The sequence below is a fragment of the Euprymna scolopes genome, chromosome 26 (assembly GCF_053919585.1).
Source record: "Euprymna scolopes isolate OS-2025 chromosome 26, ASM5391958v1, whole genome shotgun sequence".
Taxonomy (NCBI): domain Eukaryota; kingdom Metazoa; phylum Mollusca; class Cephalopoda; order Sepiida; family Sepiolidae; genus Euprymna; species Euprymna scolopes.
Window position 1 is genome coordinate 5,734,254 of NC_136507.1, and position 17,500 is coordinate 5,751,753.

Here is a 17,500-nt window from a genome sequence, read left to right on the forward strand (position 1 = left end):
TCTAGTTGAATTCGGCGAGAATCTGTAGCATAGTGGATAAAGTACTTGGTAAAATTCAGTTGTAAGTTACACTTTTCTGAAGATTAAAGATTCACTTGTCAGTGCAGGTAACATTCAAAATACAATTGTGAATTATTTAGGGCTTCTACCCAGTTATGGCTTACCGAATAAGAGCATGCTACCCCTGTGGATTGAACAAAAAGTTCTGTTTGAAATTCCATGCAAATTTCCAAGTTTGACAAAATGCACTTGAAGACGGTCAGAGATGAGACTGACTGAAATGTTGAGCGAATAACAATCAAGATGAGAACAGTAGAATAACTCATTTGCTTGGCATACTCATGGAAGTTAACGCGTTGAATATTGAATGATAATTATAATAGGATTCTTGGAAGATTTGATTCCATCAATACAATGAGATGTGAATAAAATCTTTCACTCAAGACATCAGTCAGAAAATGTTCTACTTTGTGATGATTGAACAATTTAATATGCAGATAAAAATACTTTTTGTGTTTTTTCGATGAAAGAGTGATAATGAAGTTTAAACATGGATGTTCAAATAGAACAATAGCTGATTATTTAGATAAATAGATAGAAACTATAATTTTATATAGAAATTATTTAAGATAAAAATTGATGTTGAGTAAAAAGTAAGAGGACAGCAGTATACACTCATGTTCAGTCCTCTGATCCCATATGGTCATCGGATTTGAAATGAACTGACAAATCTACAATTGCAAGAACCAATTAAAAAAATGGATAAGTCAAAAAATGGTCATCTATAGTAGATGAAATTAATTTAGTCATATGCAAATGATGTTGATATAAATCAGAATTAGTGGAACCCTGACCAATCATACAAAATGGGAAATTTGTCTTCTCATAAATTGTTTGTAGCATATAGCATAGGGTAGCATAAAATTTGTATTGATTAAAATGATTAAAAAATAAAACTACTTTAATAATTTGTTCTTTTCCGATTTCTGCAAATATTTAGCCTATATGCATTAAATGTGTATATGCATTGAATGTGTATATGCATTGAATGTGTATATGCATTGAATGTGTATATGCATTGAATGTGTATATGCATTGAATGTGTATATGCATTGAATGTGTATATGTATTGAATGTGTATATGTATTGAATGTGTATATGTATTGAATGTGTATATGTATTGAATGTGTATATGCATTAAATGTGTATATGCATTAAATGTGTATATGCATTAAATGTGTATATGCATTGAATGTGTATATGCATTGAATGTGTATATGTATTGAATGTGTATATGCATTCAATGTGTATATGCATTGAATGTGTATATGCATTGAATGTGTATATGCATTAAATGTGTATATGCATTAAATGTGTATATGCATTAAATGTGTATATGCATTCAATGTGTATATGTATTAAATGTGTATATGCATTCAATGTGTATATGTATTAAATGTGTATATGTATTAAATGTGTATATGCATTAAATGTGTATATGCATTAAATGTGTATATGTATTAAATGTGTATATGCATTGAATGTGTATATGCGTTGAATGTGTATATGCAAACTAAATCTATACCATTGTGTTCGTCTTGATTATTATTGCCCTGCAAAGTCACAACAAAGCGTATATTCCCCCAGATAATATGCAACACCGTGAAATACTTTTTGGAGATGGAACTCTTTTCAGATAAGTCGTTGCTATATTAATTTTAATTTTTATCTTAAAACGTCACTAGCCGAAGTTCAGAATACGATCAATTTTTTTTTTTTAACGGTTAATTTAAAAGAAAAATCTCTTTGGAACGCTTATGTTTTTAAAGCTAATTTCCCAGTTTGCATTTTGGAGATGGAAATCTTTTGAGATAAGTCGTTGCTATATTAATTAAAATTTTTCTCTTTTTAGATTCAAATGTTAATAATTACATTTTATTTCAGTATTTAATTTATATTTATTTTTTTATTGTTTTATTTAATAATAGCTTTTCTCGTCCATAAATATTGTTTATTATATCTACCAAGTTAATTGCATAAATAGATTAGGCAATTGTATTCATTTTCAGTTCATGAGAGGGGAATCTATCACCATACTGTCCCGTAAACATGCCGATTGGACTTTTATAGTACAATATTTAATAAAATAATATATATATATATTTTTAATGTAGAGTAGAGAACGCATTGTAGATGCATTATCGGCAGCTCCTGTTACTCTCACTTCTCTTTATTTGTCCCTCAGTCCTCATTTTTTAATAAGTGATTTTTCTGACAAAGGGAGAAGAAAAAGCTGTATTCTAGGTTGGCAGTATTTTGTGTGAACAGTCGGCAGAGATGTCGGAAATTTTTTGTTTCTATGTCTATCCTTGTAGCCATGTCACTAGTAAGGGTGCTGGAGGTAAACGTTTTATCTGGGCTGACGTTATCCACCTAATAGTCAGGCACCCGAACCTTGGATTAACCACTAAAGAGGCTGTCCTATCAGCAGGTGCAAAGTACTGGGGCTGCTGTATTGCTATTTGGTGAATGGATTCCGGATAATGCAGTAGCGTCTGGTGGGGCCTCTCGATGCCATATTAGTGGGTAATTGTTACGGCTTTACCTTATGTGCTACAAAAAAAAAAAAAAAAAAAATTTCTTCATTTCTTTTTATCTCTTAGTTTCCCTCTCTTTCCTGCTTTAAGCAAATCCCAAAACTCCATGACAATTTTCAAGAAAAAATACACGATTAAACCCGGATCTCAAACTTCCAACATAGACCCCCACTACCATGTCTCCTTCTCCAACATCAGGGGTCTACGTTCTAATCTTCCAGAGGTTAAAACCCAATTACAGAAGACTAAACCAGACCTATTATTTCTAAGCAAAACTGGCATTGGACAGGCTATTTCCCTAGATGAGTTCGTAATTAAAGGATACTCTAACTTAACTTCCAAATCTGACCCCAAGATTACCATGGGCATGGAATATGTGCCTATATTAAAGCTGGCGTTCCATGTGGTAGGGACATCTCCAGAGAAGATCCTAACTTACCCTATATGTGCTTCCGGGTTGCACTTGCTCAAACTACTGCATTTGTATTTACTCTCTATCGCCCCCCCCCCCACAATAGCAGAGTTACTATCTTTAAAAGCATATCTGAGAAAATTGACCATGTCCTATCTGCTTATTCTTCAGCTAACATTCACGTATGTGGAGACTTCAGTGTTCAAAATGTGGAATGGTTAACCCACTCAAACAAGACCAATGATGAGGGGAGGTTCTGTCGTGATTTCTCCATTGCTTATGACCTCACTCAGATTTTCACAAACCCACCCGTGTGCCCGATACTGACGGCCAGTATGCGAGTCTCCTAGACCTTTTTCTCACAACTTGCCCTGAACTATGTTCAGTTTCCATTCTATCTTCACTTAGATCTTCTGACCACTTAGTTGTATCAGTTAAGATAAAAATAAAATGTAATAAGTCCTCAGATGTACTTCTCCATCGTACAGTATATCAATACACTATGGCTGACTGGGATAGATTCTGTACATTTATATCAGATCTGTCTCTGTGTTCCATGTTTAAAAAGGGTGTGTCCTCTATAGTATCAGACCTGACAGAATGATTAATTGTAGGTATAGACCGTTTCATACCTTCAAAAAAGTTCCAACAAAAACCTAACAGCCAGCCATGGTTCTCTCCAGAATGTGCTGCTGCCATTGCGCACAGAAATCACTTTTTCCATTGCTTCCAACATAATAGATGTATTGAGACTAAAGCCACTTTCAGGACTGCCAGCAACCATTGTAAGAAAGTAATAAAGAACGCAAAAGGGTTGTATGGTGAGTCCGTCAAGTCCAAAGTAGCTGAGCAGCGGCTTGGTTCTCATCAGTTTTGGCAAATAGCAAACAGAATTCTGAACAGAAGCGTGTGCTCGATCCCAACTATCATCAATGGACCTGAGGTCATCTCGTCAGCATCAGACAAAGCCAAACTCTTTGGCAAGAACTTTGCAGCTAATTCTACCCTTTGCGACCAAGGCCGCCAACCACCAATATTTCCTCCTGTATCAGAAAACACGCTATGTGATATACAAATATCTGTAGGTGATGTTGCCAGGCTAATCAAAAACCTTGATTCCAGTAAAGCAACCGGCCCTGACGGTATTCCAATTATAGTACTACAAAAAACTTCAACCAGAACTAGCGCCCATATTTAGAAAACTGTTTAAACGTTGTCTTAAGGAGAATTGCTTCTCATCAGTATGCCCTGTATTTAAGAATTCAGGTGATCGCACATCTCCCTCTCAGTACAGACCAATAAGTCTCCTGTGTATCATAAGTTGCTGGAATCTGTGTTAAATAGAGAAGTAATCAACCATCTCAGCAAAAATAACTTCCTTGGTGACACACAATATGGTTTCCATTCTGCTAGATTTACAGCAGATGTGCTTACAGTTATATCTCATAGGATTAACAAATCTCTCGACGGAGGCAACCTTTCTAGGGCAATTGCTCTTGACATAGCGAAGGCTTTTGATAGAGTATGGCATAAAGATTTACTTCACAAGATCTCCAGCTATGATATAGCTGCAAATGTCTTCTCAATTATTAAATCATTTCTCTCTGATAGGTTCATAAGAGTAGTAGTTGATGGACAAAAATCAGAAGCTCACAGTATTAATGCTGGAGTCCCTCAGGGATCCATCCTGGGCCCAACTCTCTTACTGATCTACATTAATGATCTTCTAAATCACATCCTTACATCATTGGTAGACATTTATGATGATGACACTACCATATATAGTAGCCCATCTAAGACCGTCAGCGACCAAGTTCTCTCCGATTCTCTCTCCTCTGATCTTGAGCACATGGTACAATGGGGAAAGGTGTGGTTGTTACTTTTAATGCATCTAAAACCAAGTATTTATCTTTACATCATCAATGCTCTGATCCCCATCTGGCATCAATTAAAATGAATGGCTCTTGTCTTGAGGAGGCCTCGTGTTTTGACAAGCTTCTGAGCTTGACCTTTACCCCTGTTCTGAAATGGAACATGTACGTCAAATCTGTTGCCAAGGCCACTGGAAAAATGGTGGGAGCCTTCTATCAATCCAGTAGATATCTCACTGCTGATGCAATTCTCTATCTATATAAGAGCCAGGTACGTCCAAGGATGGAGTACTGTTGCCACATCTGGGCAGGAGCTGCTAGAAAGGATTTGTCCTTCCTTGATAGAGTTCAAAATAGAGTTCCTAGCCTCGTAGGAGATGTCCTTTTCTCTTCGCTGCAACCTCTATCTCACAGAAGAGATGTTGCGAGTTTGTATCGTTATTTTCATGGAAAGTGTTCGACTGAGCTTCAATCTATGGTCCCCCCCCTTGCCAAACTTTCACAAGAAACACTCATCTAGATGAAAACACTATCAATAATTACGCCCACTCTTTATCTGTGTCTAAACCTAAACGCAGATTCCATGAACAAAACTTCTTTCTTAGAACTGCACGCCTGTGGAGCTGTCTTCCGTTTTCCTGCTTTCCAGCTGACTACAATCTGATTGTTTTCAAGTTCAAGTTCTTGATGAGCCGTTCAATTTAAGTTAACAAATTTACCAAATTTCCATTACTAACGATTATTATATTGTCCAATTGACTACTATACACTCTTAACTTTTATCCTTGAATGGTCTCTGGGCCTTGGTCAGTGGTAATACCTATGTAAAAAATAAAAAAATATTACACAGATATCAGTTGCAACCTTGCAGGTTGGTAATAATCAAGACAAACATAGTGGTGTAATTAACAAAAAAGTATTAAGAAAATTATGATACAGAAGTACACATCATGATCCTGGGGCCATAACTGCTATGAATCGCTGTATTTACTTTCTTCCCATCATACGAAGATGTAACACAAGGTCTGAAGGTCAGAAAAATCAAGTCTGCACTCTCACAGGAGAAGCATTCTAAACTTTAAAAATTGCCTGAACAGCTCTTTCTTCAGGCGGTAAGCAATAAACTTATTCCACCCCTTTGGTGGACCTCTTAGAACTACTAAGAACAAATGTCACTAAAATGGCCCAGTTTCTGTCAGATTAATTGTTGAGATCGAAAGGTTACACTTCAGTGACCGTTGTGGTTTCATATGCGAGGGGGAATATCTTGGTATTTTTTAGTCATATGACAAGGATTTGAATTGATAAATACACTTGCTGTTTAACATTAATAGAAGAAACATGTGTAGCTTGAGCATTCATTCACCAATGTTAAACACTGAATATCTATATATTAGTTCAAATCTTTGTCATATCCAGATAGAGGCAACTCCTGAATAAAGAAATGGATCCATAGATGGTTACAGTATTCCCTCTCTATTCACAGGGATTATGTTCTTTATTTCCTGTGAAAACCGAAAATATTGGATGCAGTTTTAAAACGTTTATGTATAAGATTATATACGGTACTAAATGCTTCCTAAACATTTTCTAAAAACAATAAATTCTTCAATAAATTCAGTAATAATGCAAACACCTGAATTTTGTACTACCACAATATTTTATTGTAAAAGAAACCTATGTACTATATATTGGCAAACAAAATCTCTGGATCTACAAGGGGTGTGCAATAAGTAATGCCCCTGACCCACTTCCCATAGCAGTAGAGCAACGAAACTTGGCACAGTTATTAGTCTTTCTCTACGTAGGAACCACCCAGAGTTATGCATTTCTCCCATTGTTTGATGTAGCTCTGGATACCGTTTTTGTAGAACACCCCAGGTTGGTCCTCCAACCACAACGTGACTTCAGAAATCAAGGCTGCATCATCTGGGAAACGCCTTCCTTTCAAAAACAACTTCATGGCTGGAAAGAGGTGAAAGTCAGAGGGTGCAAGGTCAGGAAAGTAGGGAGGATGGGGAAGGATTTCATAACCACACGCTCGTGCTTCTGATCTGGCAACATGCGAGTTGTGGACCGGAGTGTTGTCCTGCAGGAGGAGGGTACCTTTGCTGATCTTGTCCCGCCTCTTGATTTTGATAGCTTCCCTTAAATTCCCCAAAAGTGAAGCATAATAGACTCCTGTAATTGTGATACCCTTTGCCAGGAAATCTGTCATCACTACTCCGTCCTGGTCCCAGAAGACTGTGAGCATGATCTTGCCAGCGGAGGGCTGCACTTTTGCCTTCTTTGGAGGTGGTGAATCCAAGTGCTTCCACTGCATTGACTGGGCTTTGATCTCTGCATCATAGTGATGGACCCAGGTTTTATCTTGTGTAATCAGTCTTTTGAAAAATTTTGACTCGTCTTCTTGGCACATCTCCAAATTCATCCTCGAGCACTCGATACGTTCTTGCTTTTGGAATGGTGTGAGCAACTTGGGAATCCATCTGTGTGCGTCCTTTCAAACCGGATCACTGCTCGACATTCAGTAGGCTCCATTTCACACCTGACTCAGTTCAAACACCTGTAAAACAGAAACCACAATTAGTTCAGAGCTGTAATTTGCCACATAACCCGTAGAGATATAAATCATTGCACATGCAAAATTTCAGCTAGATCAGACAACTGGAAGTGGGTCAGGGGCATTACTTATTTCACGCCCCTCATAGCAGGAAAACTGCTAAATTGCCAAAGCTGTTTACCAAGCATTCGTTTTTATGACCTCATGACGGTAACCCGGTATACCAGCATACGATGCAATAAGGTTAAGAGCCTAATCCATGAATATGAAATCACAAACAAAGGAGATTATACTGTAATAAATTTGATGAAATATGTATTTTGAATCTAAATAGTTATTTCCTCTTTCCATGCTACGGTCTGAGAGAAAAAATGACTGCCCCTTCTCCTTCATGAGGAGTAAACAACACAACTTTTATCAGGTATATGAAAATAATGTGCATATACTACACTCTGCACAATTGCATATTTGCACATAACTGCTATGTTCTATTTAAGTAAGGTTTGGTGTTCGTATTGGCAATCTGGAATATTCTTCAAAATTGCAATAGATGCATTGAAATTATTGATTTTGAGTTTCTTGTAATAATTATTTTACTGCAACAAGAAATTCACTTATTGTAGTAAGTGAATTTCTTGTTGCAGCAAAATAATTATTTCAAGAAACTCAAAATGAGGCAAAGAAATTCGGTCAGCACCAGCAGGAAACTGTAATCGTTTTTATTTGAAGAGGAAACTCTTGTATATTGGTTTATCTTTACTTAATCCACAAGCGCGTGCACATGCACACACACACACACACACACACACACACACACACACACACACACACACACACACATATACACTAATATTTGATTAGAATCGGTTTTTAAAATCAGCTAAAAGTCTTTTGCAAAATGTTTAAAAATTGATTAGATTTTCATTTAAATTTGCTTTTTTAGAATGTAAGATAGGTATATATTTTAAATTGTTTTTGAAAAAGAATATTCGTTTAAAGAAAACAAGGACATTTCTTTGAACAAAGAAAATATTTCTGTAAACCATATTATAACAAATTAAATATTATAACAAATTAAATATGAATAAAACATTAAAAATTATAACAAATTAAACATGAATAAAACATTAAAAATTATAACAAATTAAAAATGAATAAAACATCAAAAATAATAACAAATTAAAGATGAATAAAACATTAAATATTATAACAAATTAAACATGAATAAAACATCAAAAATAATAACAAATTAAAGATGAATAAAACATTAAATATTATAACAAATTAAACATGAATAAAACATTAAATATTATAACAAATTAAACATGAATAAAACATTAAATATTATGACAAATTAAACATGAATAAAACAATAAAAATTATGACAAATTAAACATGAATAAAACATTAAATATTACAAATTAAACATGAATAAAACATTAAAAATTACAACAAATTAAACATGAATAAAACATTAAAAATTACAAAAAATTAAACATGAATAAAACATTAAAAATTACAAAAAATTAAACATGAATAAAACATTAAAAATTATAACAAATTAAACATGAATAAAACATTAAAAATTACAAATTAAACATGAATAAAACATTAAATATTATAACAAATTAAAGATGAATAAAACATTAAAAATTACAAATTAAACATGAATAAAACATTAAAAATTACAAATTAAAGATGTATAAAACATTAAATATTGTAACAAATTAAAGATGAATAAAACATTAAATATTATAACAAATTAAAGATGAATAAAACATTAATAATTACAACAAATTAAAGATCAATAAAACATATTCACATATTCGACTTTCATGGAAAAATGTTTGCAATTTTCTTTTTATTTAAATTCTAAAAATCTGTAAAAAAAAATACTTGAAAACAAAAAAACTTTCTATCAAAAATAGTTCTTTGAAAAAATATAATAAAACAACAAAAGAAATGGATTAAACTGAAATTTAAAAAAATGAATAAAAAATATCTGATGTTAAAAAATCTTTGTTAGTTTTAAAAATAAATTTTAAACAAAGAAATATTTTAAAAAGCCAATTCATCTTTGTTCTTTGTTATAAAGTTTAACTATACAAACATACTTAAGCATACATTTCCTTTCTTTTTCCCATTTCCCTTCCTCCCATCCACATATGTTGGTGTAATTAAAACATTTTCTTTCATTTGTATCATATGTCGCACTATCTTCTCGTTATTGGGACTTTTTTTCCATATCAAATTTAAACTCTTCTTGTTTTTCAAGTAGGAAATTCATCCCCTCTCTATCCCCCACCGACACTCCAACATTTCTCTTCACAGTTTTATACAAGGATCTTTTATCTCAGTTTCCTAAGTTATTCTGTGGTTTGGGTCGGGTATTGACCTTTTTTAATACAAAGTCTATAGCTTTTATTTTAGAGGAAATAAGAAATTAACCAAGCCTGCTAAATAATAAATTAACTTTTGCCATTGTTTTTAATAAGAGTTTTAATAATAGTTTATATATTTTTCTTTTATCAAGTTTATTTTTAAAAATCATTTTAAAATATCTTCCTTCATGATGTAACAATTTTAAATTTAAATGAAATTATTTTAGAAATAGGTTTTAAAATAAATTTCCTGTTTTTGAATTTAAACTACCTTAAAAATAATATATAATTGATGTGTACATTCGATCTGTAACTTTATAAAATATTAAGTACACTGATTTGTACATGAGTTAGGTTTCAAAACCCTTTATGTAAAAAGCTGATTCTGATGGATTATGGTTTAATTATTGATTAAGATATACAGGCATATATTCTTTATTATCAACATTTTTGACAGAAAATTTTGATAATAAAGAATTTAATAAAATTTCCCTTTTTCTTAGTAACAAAGGAATTCTTTATAGAAGTTCAAATGTTGATTTAATATAACAAAATATTGAGAAAAGTCTATTTGTTTTGGGTTTTTTTTTATGAATTTTCTATGCAAATAACACAGATGATGGTAAAATCGAAGAATTTAAAATTTGATATCAGTTATCATTAATATCTCATTTTATGAGTTGATTTTGGGGAAAAAAAGCGTCTAGTCAACTTCGTCTTATATGCATGTACACATTTGTATGGAGATATGAACGTGCGTGCACTTTCATGCAGCCACACAGACATTTATACACAAAAACGTGACTGCATAATCACTTATACACCACACACACACACACACACACACGCACGCATGTGTACGCATTGAATTTGATTACATTTTTTGATTTATCAAATTCTTTTGGTTGATCTGCCCTCAAGATGAGTGCAAGATAACATTTCGTTGTGAAAAGCAATAATAAAAAAAGGATTAAAGTCTAGAGACTCTTTTGCTGATCCATAAACAAAAATAGTACTTTAAAACGTCAAAATATATCAATGGTGGCTCCTTCATAGGTGGGGTGGAACTGTACTACCCCCTCACCCCTCATTTAGTTTCACTCACACACACTCACACATACACACATACACACACATACACACACACACACTCACACACACATACACAGACGTTATTGTATTTTGAAAATAATGGATGTTGTTGCTTTCATTATTTCATATTTCAAATGTCCTGCGTTGGGAACAATGCGAGAAAAATAACAGAAGAAATTTATGTTAAGTTAAATATGTATGTATGTTTATATATGTACAGGATTCATTTATAAACTAATGAACCGATCATTATAAATTTTGCAACACAGATGTTAGGTGTAAGGAGTCATAATGTGGGCTATATTAAGTTAGTTTTATGCAGGAGTAAAAATATGATAGAAGCTCTTTGTGAAATTCAGATATTTTGAATTAATAATAGATATTCGACATTATTAAATATTTCCCAACTTTGTTTCTTTAGAGTATTTGAAATGTTTATCATCTCTTTGTGTTGCAACAGTTAAACCATGTGTGGTGGTGGTGGGAAGATTTGAAATGGTAGCATTTATGATATCAGAATAAAGCTGACTGAAAGTGTGAAAATACAGTTGGTCAATGGAGACAGTAAATAAGTCTCCTAATCTGCTGGGTGGATGAGGAAGGGCAAGTAATTTCAACATTTCTCAGCTGAACACATCTGTTAATAATTATGTGTGTAATTACATTATTCAAGATTTTAATGTTTTCCTCATCAATTTAATATTTTTCCATTTAAATCATTTTTATAAACATATTCATATATATATGATGCCCCCACCACCTCCCCTATCCATTAAGCATAGATGATGAAAAAGATAAGAATCACTAGATGATGGTTGTGTAGGGGGGGGGCAGATTGAAGTCTCTCTGCCATCAGAACATTGGTTCTTCAGTTTGATGGTGAATAAGAATTCATTGTTGCTTGCTTATCATGGTGAGCCTATCAAGTGATTGAAATTTGAACCTGATCCCCCATCTCCATTCCAATAATGGTCTTCCTGTTTTCACTCTCTAATGGTTTCATATCTACAAAATTTTTCCTGTGATTGAAAAACAAGTTTTTTTTGTTATTTTTTTTATCACTGGCAATCTCATCTGGACTGAAATGTTCACATGAAAAAAAGAAAATGTGGCTCTAATTGAAGTGAGAAGAAACACATTTCAAACAAGGTCACACACACACACACACACACACACACACACACACACACACACACACACACACACTGTCATAACCTTACAGGCTGGTAATAATCAAGAAAAATGGAATGGTATAGTTAAAGTGTATTAACAAAGGTATATACCATGATTCTAGGACCATAACTGCCACAAATCGCTACCTAATAATGTGTCATGTAACTATATTTATAGTTTCTGGTTAAGTACATTATTCCTGAAATAAGTATATCATCTTATTTCATAACGTGTGTGTGTGTTGATTAACACAAAGATTTATGTTGTAGCTCAATAGTGTATAACTAGAGCTCTTAATTTACCATCATATAAACCTTTGTTATTCAGAGAAAAACATTTCATTCAAAAAAAATTATTTACGACAAATTCTTTCTGTTCATTTTAACATTTTCATGTATTACAAATATCATCAATGTTCATGAGGAGGCTTCATCAGTGTATAAGAAATCTCCAGTCATTAATATAAATATTTATAAATATTTCATTTTCACTCTCAATTTTTCAAAGGGAAATATTTAACCCTAATTTTGCATAAAAAAACATTCACATTATAATTTATTTTTGTGCTTTTCATTTTTGTTTACTGTGTTTCAATTAAAAGAAAAAATTTGCTAAAACATACTTCAAGATTATTACATTGATAATTTTTTCTTCAGTTTTACTCGTTTTTAATTATTTTCTTTTACGTATCTGACGTAGCAGTTTATCAATGACATAACTTCTGATCAAATTGTAAACAATTTTCATATTCGATTGAATTATTGATTACTAATTTTTTTATTCTAATTCTTACTCTCTTCTCTTCAGTCATCTATATTTCTTATGCATAAAAAAAAGAAAGAAAAAAATGATCGAAAACGATCCTTATCATAGACATATAATAGGAATACAGACAGAAATAAACTCCTATTTTAAAAGCAAAATGTTAAAGGATAATAGAAAAAAATTAAATTATGTAGTTTTTTTTTTTTTATATATTTTTGTATAAAGATTATTCACTTGGTCTCTTCAGCCTTGTGAGTAAAGTCCCTAGTATTTGTATGAAGCTAAAGGTATCGAGGAATGATCAAATTAATATAAAATATTTGTTGAAATGGTGTGTGTGTGTGTGTATGTATATATATATATATATATATATATCATTTAATTACATAAATATACAAAGATATAATTTTATGCATAAATTTTCAGTACTTCAACAGTGCTCGATACATACGAAGAGCAAGGTAGTAAGTTATGGAAATATATATAGCAATTAAGCTACACAGAATATTCTGCATTTCATTCTTGTGAGGCACAAGCCTGGCGAATTTTCACGAGAATGAAACGCAGAATATTCTGTGTAGCTTAATTGACATATATATTTTCATAACTTACTATATATATATATATATATATATATATATATATATATATATATATATATATACATGTACACTAGTGCTTTGCGTGGGACTTTACTGTACACTCGGGTACAAATTTCTACATTAATATGAGCATTGAACTGCTGAAGGAAGACCCCCATTGTAGGAAACAATCCACTAGTTTTTGATTTCTTGAACATACCGACCATTTTTCTTCATCCTTATTGTACTAGTCTGGCCTCTATCTTCTGGTTTCCTTCGCCTGTACTTGGGATAAGAGTCCTGACTTTGCTCAGTACAATACTGAAGAAATTCTTTAGCATTTGTTATCGATCATACATGAGCAACTTAGATTCAATGGCCTACAAGGTTCATCCTATGTGCCATCAGCCTTCCTCTTTGTTAGGGATCCATTTGTTCTGGTTGAACTTTGTCCTCTGGGCCTGCTAGGTGAGGATGTGTGCATGTGACAGTCCTCTCTTTTGCTATTCGATGCTGTACAGGAAAGTCTTCAAACCTGCCAAATCCCCCTTTTAAATCCATTCCATTAACATTTTTAGCTTCTTATCTGAATACCCTGGCAATAATATCTGGAAGATCCTGGGGTTCCTGTCCTTTAAGAAAATTTTTTTAAATTTCTGTTCACTTTGGATTTATTGTGAAAGTGATGAAGAGGTCAACTTGACCCATTCACCAAAGATAAGCCACGGTATCACTTTGGCACTCAAACATGTATCAAGGGCCTCCTGTATAAGTTGCTGAAAGAACCACTTGTTCACCAATCTGTTCTGGATTCCCATCCTTCCTAAGAATTGAATCCCTCAAGTTGCCATAACTGTCGTCTCTCAAGGTTTGTTGCTCCCACCCCTGGAACTGTAAATGTTGTGTTTCAATCGTGCAGTACACATTGTTGAAACAACCTTCAGTATTGGAGAAAATAGTTTCCAGGCTGAGTCAAATAGTAGGAATAAAACTGGTGTTGGGTCACTTTTCACTCTTTTAATGCCTTCATGTAGATGTCGTAAGATGAAGAACCATAGGTGTACATTAACGGGTACATTAAAGTATCGTCAAGAGGATGTAGTTTGAAGATCCTTTCCAATGTATTTTTTTTTTTAACGCAAGACAGTATCTCGGTTTGCTATAGGCTCGTTCTCCATTAATATTGGTGAGCAAGGAGAGCACCTATGCTGATTCAATGCTCCAACAACAGCATATGAAATGAAAGCATTAAATCACCACGGCTGCTCTACTTTCCGCCTTCGGTTTACCATTATAACAATTTTGTGTTCTTCCAAGTTTTTTTCTTCAATGTTCTCTTTTGTTGTTTTTAGTTGACAAATTAGGCTGTTGTTCTTGTGTAAAAATTCAGTCAGCCTTCGGAGAATGTCTTCAGTCACATCCCGACTATGTAGTTCCTCTTTCAGACTCTCCAAGAAGTAAACTTTGCTGCTCCATCTTCAGGTGCAAAAGACACCCAATCTTTTTTGCAAATCTGGTCTCGAATTCTAAAAGAAGGATTTCACCCATGTACTACTGCATTTTTGTGACCAAATGAAGTCATTACAAAACGGTTGTTGTAACTGCATAGATTTTGCAGGAACTCTTTAGAAATGTGACTTTTACCTGAGAACAAATCTTGCAGCAACTGAAGCAGTGGTGGAAAGTTACCAAGTACAACTTTGCCAGAAGAACAACAACTCGAGTTATCTCCTTTAAATTTCACAGCTGAGCAATGCTGACATACTTTGTCCATTTTTCCTCAGCTGTAGTGAGAGTCATTTTTGCTGTAGAGCAATCCTTTTCTATTGCAAATTTCTATTTCTTGTCGCCTCAAAGCAGTCATTCATTGTCTAGCTGCCTCTTTGTCTGTCATTTGCTAAGGCAAGGTCATACTCTCTCTCCTTGCAGCCTCTTGCTCACGCCCTTGAAATAGACAAAAGGTTCATTTGATTTCTGATTCATTCTCTCATCTTTAAGCTTCTCTCATCTCGTTTACGTTTTGTTTCCTCATCTGTTTCATTTACTCTTTGTCTTGCTCCTCTCAACTGATCTTGTGTACGTCTTCTTTCCTCATTTGTTTCATTCATCTTAAATTTTTCAAAGGAATTATATGCATCTCAAGAAAAAAGAATCCTTAATGATCCATTACATTGTTTCAGTGTTATTTTGGAAGGTCAAAGTTAAGAGATACAGTGCAATAAATTTTGGCCTATGTTAGGGACCACTATCATGCCAAATTTTATCAAGATTGGTTGAGGGGATAGAAGAGGGTGATCTGATTCAAATTTAATAAGAAGTTGGCGGTGCCATGATGGCAGACCCCAGTATGGTGGCAAACTTCAACTTAGTGTGCACCATCCCTAAGTGGGAGAGTTTATGAAGAGCTGTACTAAATAACACCTTAACCTTTGACCTTGAAAAATAGTGTGCACCATCTTTAGGTCATAGGCCATCATCGTTTCAGGTTTGGTCATGATCGGTCCAGTGGTGTGGGCTGTAGGAGAGTTGTACACACACATGAACGTTACTACTATGCTACCAAGGGGAACTGACGTTGCCCAGAATTGAATGAAGATCAACAAATGTTCCACATTTTCAATACTTTTATTGTGATCAAAATCTGAAATTGCCCATTTTTCAATTGAATTGTCTCCTCTGTGGTGCACCGGGAGGAAGCTTTATATGCCTCCCCACAGTGACTTAGTCCACAATATATTGTAGTCTACATTGCACTTTATGGAATCTACTGTTTGATTTTATAAAATTATTTTTATCCCAGCAGGACCCGTTAACCATCATTGCCCAATGGAAGCATGACAGATCCAGAACAGAATCGTTTTAGGACTCCCCACCCCTTGAAAACAAATTAAACTACGGTCATTGTTGGTGGCCACTGCCGCCCCTGAAAAATAGCAGACACTGGCGGCTGTGGCCCAAATTAAATAATCTGGCTTCCACTGTCAGGGTCCTGGATATGACCTTAAACTATATCCAGTGGTGAGGCCCCAGCTTGCGGGCTTTGGGGAGTGCGGGGCCACCCTTTAATTGCCATTGCTCTCAGGTCCACTCTGACCCAGAATGGTAGTACCTGTTAGGGTCCCTACTATGAGTTAAATATAAACCGACTTGAAAACAACAAATATATTCTATTAAAAAAATTTTCTTCAAAATCTTTGGATTCGGCATTAAATAACCTGAAAAGGGTTGATATGCCGTAAAACAAAAACAACCAACCAACCAATCCACTGTCAGGTATTGTTTTCCAGTGGCAGCTAATAGAAACCACGGTCTGTGATTGTCAGCACTGTTGGTTACTGGCGATTAGTGTTGATTTGGGACGGTACTGGCTGATTCTAAAGAAAGCATTTGTTAACTCTTTAGACTGAGCGAAAACAGAGGCATCGATGACAGCATCTTTCAAGTCGGCCATCGTTTTTCTTCTCGGTATTCTGCACGCATTTTTTCCTAAAAATAACTCTAGCACATCTTCTAAATAATAAAATACTTCACAGCAAGTCAAAGTGACCCCCCCCCCCAAATATATAACAAATAAGTGTTTCTGTAGTCAATAAAATTTTCGTTGAAACCTACCTGCATAAAATTTTTGTGTTTTTGCTTATTTGAAAGCATTTAATCACTTCTAAAAATAGTGTCAACATAAGTCACAGCTTTGAAGTTTAGGTAATTGGTCAAGAATATGAAATTAAATTTTGTCAACAGGAATAAAAAATACAAAAAGGTCTTGATAATCTCTCAAAAATAGAAAATTAAAGATTGGTACACATAAAATAATTTTTTTTTTTTGTAGGGCCGTTTTGGGGTGGGTGAGTTTCTTATCCTCAGAGGAAAGTAGTAAAATTAAATTTATAGACAAGCTATAAATTTCTGCTGTTTAACACTTAAATTGAAAACTAAGAATTATAAAAGAAGTCATATTTGTATGAAAGTTTAAGATAATGCATATAGATGTATAGATTAAAAATATATTTCAAAGGAAGTCCAGGTTTGTTGAAGGAAAGTTGTGAAATGTGGTACAATGCAAAT

At 33.8% G+C, this 17,500-nt stretch overlaps 1 protein-coding gene across 1 annotated transcript in view; it reads left to right on the forward strand.

Annotated features, from left to right (window-relative positions):
* Nucleotides 1-17,500, forward strand: part of LOC145247789 (uncharacterized) — a 372,873-nt gene that overhangs the window by 175,267 nt on the left and 180,106 nt on the right. The gene's annotated exons all lie outside the window — the stretch shown is intronic.